Here is a 7,848-nt window from a genome sequence, read left to right as displayed (position 1 = left end):
AAATCAATTCGTGATATTTTTAGTGAGGTCAAGGACCAATCTGACCTAATAAAAAGTCTAAAACCTGCCGTGGATACTGGTGAGCTGCGCGAGTTCAAGCGTGATTTGGATGAAGCTAGTGAGCAGAAAACTGTTGCAGATAAAGTTTATGCGTCGTTGGAGCAGTGTACAAAAATTCTGTACTGGCTTGACAATGATTCAGACGACGCGAGGTCAAGCACTGTCGCCAGGAACCTCGACGTCATTGAGAAGGTGAAGATGGACATGGGAGTGCTTAAAATTTCCATGGAGTTGCGCCAAGAAGTACGTGATATGTACCGAAGGCTTAGAGAGATGGAACGTCGTTCATCTAATTTGGATGAGAGTGGGACACCTGCCATTCTCTCCAGAAGTATGTCTGCCGTGGACATTCGGAGTTCCAACCCGCAGTATGGGCGCTGGGACAACAGTTTGTTGCCGTCGTTCGACGGTACTGACACGGATTACCCAAACTTTAAACAGGTCTTTAAGGATCTATGCTCTGGTTATGGATTTGCTGACCAGAGGTTAAGTCTGATGTTGTGTATGGAGAAGGTGATAACCAACCCGGAACTACGCAAGCAAGTGTCAGCGATTAGAGATCATAATGAACAATGGGCGTTTCTTGATCAGATGTTTTTATCAAACACTCGCCGGTTCATGAGGATTTTAACTAAGTTGAACAAGATGAAACCTGTGGATAAACCTGTGGACGTGGTTAGCGCAATTGCTACCTTCAAGAGCATGATGCAGGAGGTAGAAGCCATCGTTGGTTCGGCAGCTAAGGATTACAATCACCTAACTCTTATTCATATTTTTAAAGACAAGTGCCCTGAAAATTTGAGAGAGAAGATTATGATGGAGCTAGGTAGCATGAACCAACCAAACATCCAGAAGATTGTAGAACTGCTGGAGAGGACCAGGGGTGCCATGTTGGCCGGTGATATGTCCTATGACACTAACGCCGGCAAGAGAAATCGTGATAGAGCTGCCGCCGCGCAAGTGTCTGGCCGCAGTGACAATGAGAATGGAAAGGCTGGAAAGGACAAGGCTTCCAAGTGGAACAGTGCATGTCCTGTTGAAAATTGCGAGGATAAACATCCTATTTTCCGTTGTCCCACATTTAAGAAGATGGATGTTGTTGACCGAAAAAAAGTTGTCCAGCAGAATAAGTTGTGTGAACTCTGCTTGTGTGATGGTCATGCTGCTGACAATTGTAATAAATCGGATAAGCTTGGTGTCTGTGGCACCAATAATTGCGACGGTTATCATAGTCGTATGTTGCATGAGGCTAGTGCTAGTGTGAATACAGTCTACAAATCAAGTTCTGAGCCTAGCACATGTACCTTCCTGCTGCAAATAGTTCCAGTTGTAGCACCTGGCGGCGGCGCCTGCCATGCCGCCGTCATGTTTGATTCGGGTTCGAGTCTACCACTTATATCTGAGAAGATGTCCCACAAGTTGAAGCTGAAATCTACCGGCAGATATACAAACATTTCTGTTGCTGACGGTAGTGAATCATCCTGCCGAAATGTGGTGTTCTATCTGAAGGACAGGGATGGTAACTTGAGAGAATTTGAGGCAGCTGTTATGCCTAACCTCGGAGGTGGCAACGAGATGCGCTCGGTCCATCCGGAAACCGCCGCCGAAATATTTAAGATGCCGCCAGAAAGATTTACATATATTAGTGGAGGCTTAGATATCATCATTGGAAATACACATCCTGACGTGTTTCCATCAACCTACCAGAAAGTGGGCCAGTCTATGTTGTGGCGAACCATTTTTGGTAGTGGTTTTATCTGTACAAGTGCTGACTATGGAGCTGGTCAGCATAAATCTGCGTTTAAAGCTGCCGTAGCTGTTGATAATGAACCGGTTGGTACTACCGTAGCTGTTGATAATGAACCGGTTGGTACTGCCGTAGTTATTGATAATGAGCTGGTTGGTACTGCCGTAGCTGTTGATAATGAACCGGTTGGTTCTGCCGTAGCTGTTGATAATGAACCGGTTGGATCTGCCGTGGCTGCTATTATTGAACCTGTTGGTTCTGCTTGTAACGCTGCTGATGAACTTTTTGGTTCTGCTAGTGCCGCAGCCGTTGACAACATGGCTATGGCGGGTGTTGCCGTGGCTAATATTGATAATGATGTTAGTTGTGCTGCAGTTATTCCTGATGATATTGGTAACGATACTGTAGCCGTTGAGAATATTGTTACGGCGGGTATTGAGCCGCTGAATGATTCGGTTCCAGCCGGACAAGAGCCGACGGGAGTTTCGGTTCCGGCTGGACAAGAGCCGATCAGAGTTTTGGTTCCAGCTGGACAAGAGCCGACGGGAGTTTCGGTTCCAGCTGGGCAAGAGCCAATAAGAAATTCGGTTCTGGCCGGACAAGAGCCGACGGGAGTTTCGGTTCCGGCCGGACAAAAGCCGGTAGATGATTCTAAATTTTATGACAGTCACACTTTTATTACTTGCCCTGGTGCTGTCATGAATCAAGAATTGACTTGGCTGCTGCCAACCTTGCCGCCCGATACAGGGTAAGAGGCCTGCAAATGGCGGGTGGAAATATGGCGGGTGTTGCCGCCAGAAAGTCATTGAAAAATTTCAAAACACACATATCTAATCTACAACATAAACTATCTATGTGAAAATGATCTTTAAAGAAAAAATATTACAAGTTATATATTAAGCTTGTGAAGGGAACCTAAAAAGGTTCTGCAAAGAATAAGTATTCATTATTCAACTAATTTTATTGTTCATATTTAAGCACAAAAATTCTACAAAATTGTTTAGACTTTTAAAGCAGATTTTAAAAGATTTTGTTTCCTTAAGTATGATTTTGAAAAGCAAAAGTCTGTGTGTATTAACTACAAAGTGATTTTTGCAGATTTTTTAGATTGAGAAAAATAGATTTTTTAAGAATTATTTTTCGAGGTATTTTTTTTCATGGTTCACGTTTGCTTAAAAAATGTTATTTCTCAGATTCTCGTATGAGATAATGCATTAAAGTAAAGAACACAACATGTAAAATTATTATGATAATGTTTAAAATATTTCTTATTATTATTTTAAAAAGATTATCGCAAAAAATCAAGATATTTGTTTTAATTTGTAAGCAAATAAAGTTTTTTCTTTCATTCCGGAGGCAAGGATTCCTAATAATCCACGCGTAAAGATTTTTCTTCATTCCGAGAGCAGAGATTCGTAGTAATATATGTACCTAGCGACTTCGGACAATTTTAAACCTTGAGAAAGTATTTCATAGCAATTATTCCTAGGTACATATATTTTCGTTCATGTTTAAAAATGCAAACTCTATTTTCTATGAGATAAGCATTTATAATATTGAACACGATGTATGATATTATTAAAATATTGATTATTATTTAGATGAATATCACAGAATTAATTTAAGATAAACTATGCATATTTTAAATTAACCTTTCCTTCATTTTTATCGCAGATATTAAATTAAAAGTGGTTATTAAAAATTATGATTGATAATTGATTCTTATTTTATGAAAACTAAGAACATTTTTTTTTAGTAAAAAGCTACATTTTCATATGCCTATTTTTATGCCTAAAATAAGAATCAAATGAAATGCGATAAAAATTTATCTATTTCATATGCTCAAATTTAATTTTATTGAGTTTAATTTCTTTTCAAAAGTACAATTCATTATAAAACTTACCTGAAAAGTTTACCAAAAAAGGAATAAATGTGTCGAGGTTGCGTGATTCGATATTTATTCTAAGAAAAAAAATCAAGTATTTTTTAGCAGATTTTTTTTAAATTATATATGAATTTCAATTAAGTAAAACATTTTTATTCAGATCAAGGAATGATTGAAAATTCATATTTAAAGTCTCATATTTTTACAAAGAAAAATTGGTATTTTTTTCATAATTCCGATGAAAATTCTAACAAAGATATTATTATTTGCTATTCTTTAAGTATTAAAAAGTTTTATTGTTGATTAAGATATTACAGTTCTTATTCATTAAGTTTGAAAAACTTTCTGCCCAAGGATTTTGAAACATTTTTTCTTACTACTCTTTTTGATGCTTAACAAATTTAGTTTTAAGTACCTATAAATCTTAATTTTCTTGTCTAAGATTTATTTCGTTTTATTTTACCATTATTGTTTACATTTCGACCTGATTTCGTAGGTACTTATTGATTTATTAATAATGATTTATTACCTATTGATTATGAAATGATTAGTATTTAGTATAAGTTGTTATATTTACAACATCATGATTAATAGGATTATCCATTTTAGGATTTGTGTATGTGATCTTGTGAGTGTCATGTGCATGGAATGTTGTATGGTACAAACCAATCCCCATCCTTCTATCCTAAAATGTGAGGTATTATGAGTCCTAGTGAGGAGTATAATATTGTGTATGCATTTCACGGGGTTTCATTTAGTTAGGAGCAGAAATTGTCATGTTTTTCGGGATGTGGCTATTCTCATGTGATTATGGTGAGTTGAGTTTAGTGAGAAATGTTGCTAGTGCTCAGCGCAAAAAAAACCTTGAATCTCGTTAAGGAAGTTAATTTGACTTTCAAACGGGGGGTGTGTCTTAACCTCTTTTCGAGGAAGCTTTGTGTTTATCAAGTACGAAATTAATTCCTTACCATTAATCCTAAAACTAAGCGCAAATGTCGTCTTTTTTGGCTTTCCCTTCATAATGTGACGCAGCATGGATTGCTTATATGCGCCCACGTTTTTTCACTTTTGAATGAGACATGTGTGTGTGAAGATTTCGGAGAACAAAATTGGGCCTATCATTGGTCTCATTGAGTGTGAACGACCCTAGTATATCAGGGATTTGAAACCATAAGAGCTTCAGGTAGAATTTGTTAATTTGATTAAGAAGTATGGTGTATAGGACGATTATATGTAGTTTTAAAAAGGCTTTAGCCAGCTAAGCATGAAACTTAATTATGATTAATATATGTTTTAGTAATTTTTATGTGCCTTATTGTTGCATTTAACAATGATTTATTAAACCAAATAATTTTCCTTTAAAAGCCAAAGTTTCCAAAGATTCTTTAACCATAAGAAAAGAAAAAGATTTTTTTTAGTGCTCAAAGTTTTAAGATAACGAATAATATTTTATTCTGTGTATTAATTGATCTTGTAATTTCAGGTCTTTTGAAATAATTTCATCAATAAATCTATATTCAAACCTGCTGTTGAATCTTGATGGTTCCTGGTATTGGGGGTTTTGTCTGTTCACCAACTGATCTCGTGAACTTCCCGCTAATTCGGAAGTCCAAGCTCAACCAAAGTGTCATGGTTGAGACAATACTCCTTATTAAAATTCTTTTTTTTTGCACACCTGCGGAATTTTAGGCTTGTGAGCGGCTGTCGATCCCTTGAAATTACTATTCTTAGCCCAACATAGGAAAACGATATATTCTTTGATAACAGCTGATTAGATAAACAATATTTCCTTTTAGTGAAAAAATATCTATTTTTGCAAAAATCATGTTTTAAATTTTTTTTAAAAGTTATACAGCTTACAAAACAAAAATAAATAATTTTTATTTTACACCTTTTTTTATTTTGCTGCCTTAATAAGGAAATATTTAATATATTTGAATCGGCTTAATGCAATTTTTTTTCTTTTTTTTATGAGTATTCAATACATATGAAAAAGTAACATTTAAAAATCTCGCCACAAGAAGATTTAACAAACAAACCATTGATTTTGAGTACGATTTGATTTTTAAGTTTTAGAAAAACTATAGAAATATTCAAAGTTAAGTGTTTGTTTGCATTTTGAAAAAATAATTTTGCCCTGTTCTATTTGATTAGAACTTTTCAAACAAACTTCATTTTATAAAAGATTAATATTTTTTAATGTTTTTTAAAACACATTACTTTAGATTGGTTAAAAGTTTATTTTTCTGTGAGATTTAGGGGTTGCAATTTTTTTTGCAAATTACGTTTTTTGGCTTTTCATTCAAATAAGTTGCACAATTCTGGTTTTTACTGTATGAATTTATTAAATGACTTCAGAAAAACATATTATAATCCTTACATTTACTTTTTTTTCTAACAATCTGTTTTTTAGGAGACTTTTTATATCGCTGACAAAAATGGCATTATTCTGCAAAAAATTATTTTTTTTTGCAAATTTAAAGATATGAAAGTATTTAATAAATGGTTAACTTTAATTTTTGTTTTAGCAAAATGATTATTGTTTCTTATAAGATGAAAATAAGGTATCGCAAATATTTGTTGCAATTTTAATGCAATTTTATTGCAAAAAGCAGGACATAGGATTTTAGTTTTAACAGGTTATGATTCTGGACCCAAAATTACATAGGACTGAAGTTTTCGTTTGTTGATTGCTGAAAGTTAAAGTTTCTTGCTCTAGAATAGCTATGTGAGAAGTAACTGTTGCAAATTTTCCATAGCTTATTTTGATGTAATAACGATGATTCGCAAATTTGTTGAGCATAATAATTGTGGGAGAGCAATCATCAAATAATTTCATTCATCTTTTTTTCAGCGCAGCTTCTCTATAATTTATCCAGTTATGTCCAACTTCTTATATTTTTGTTACATCTTTATGATAAATATCTGTTCCATAGTATCTCGTTGACAGATTGGGTTAAAAATGCTTCTCTTGTAAAACTATGCAATCATATAAAGTAGAAAGTATTTTTATTTGTCTGTTAGGATCTTGCTATCCACCGAACCGATTGCGTTCTCCATTTTAGGGAAGCTGAAGCTTTAAATAGGTGCCAAGATGATTTTAGGTTATTTTTTCTTTATATTTATGTCTCGTGATGGCTTTATGATATTCCACTGAAGTCGCTTTAATAGGTGATAGAGGCGAAGTTAAATAGAGTTAATCAATTGAAAAATAGAATAAGAGTTTTTGCTTCCTCTATATTTGTTTGTCTAACTCCGATGTAGAGTAGAAGTTTAATCCATAAATTACAGAAATTGAATTTATTTATTTATTTTCAATTCCAAAGTTTGTAAAAGCAATTATTTAAAGATAATTATTCATCTTCAATCTCATAAATTATATATTTATATATTTTTCTCATATTGATTTTTTTTGTGTTATTTAAAGCGAAGCTTTTCTATAATTAGGGTCGGTCGGTCCGTCCGTCCGTTACAGTTAGCTCTTTTCGTTAATTTAAACAGGTTGGAAATGTCCTATCGATTTCAAACTTTGCATGCTATTCCTATACCAGTTAAGTACGACTTAGAAAGCGCAGCAACTCTATAATCGTTGCTAGAAAGTCCGTACGTCCATTTAAAACAAGCTGATTTTTTTACAATTTTGACAACAAATTTTTGAATGTTAGAATTATCCTATTCATCTGATTTTTTTAATGCTGATTCCTATTACAACAAGGTATATGTTAAAAGCGAAGCATCTCTATAATCAAGTCCTAAAAACATCAGTATGTTCTTAAACAGTAACGTGTATTTAATCAGTTTTGGATAAATTACTTACAATTTTGTATAGATGCATTAAAATTCAGTTTATTCAGTTCTGACACTCAACAAGTGTTAATGTTTGTTTGTCCTTACATTTCAGAGCTTCGCTTTTATGGATGTTGTCATCCTTGTTCTTTTTTTTATTTTTATATCTAATCTTCTTACTCCCTTTTCCAAAATAGCAGCTGAGCCTTTAGATCTTAAGGGTTCTGTTTTCGAAGGGAAAAGATAGTGCAGAAAAATAGCCTTAAACCATCCAAAAACTTATAAGATAATGCAAAGCTTTCCAAAAATGAAAAACTGAACAGGTTTAGTGGTTAGCGAGATCTAAACGGACATCATTTCCAAACTTTTA

This window comes from Acartia tonsa, chromosome 10 (genome assembly GCF_053477335.1).
Source record: "Acartia tonsa isolate MP-2025a chromosome 10, ASM5347733v1, whole genome shotgun sequence".
In the NCBI taxonomy this organism is placed as follows: Eukaryota; Metazoa; Arthropoda; class Copepoda; order Calanoida; family Acartiidae; genus Acartia; species Acartia tonsa.
The sequence above is the reverse complement of the archived record's forward strand: the minus strand, read 5'-3'. Positions refer to the sequence as shown.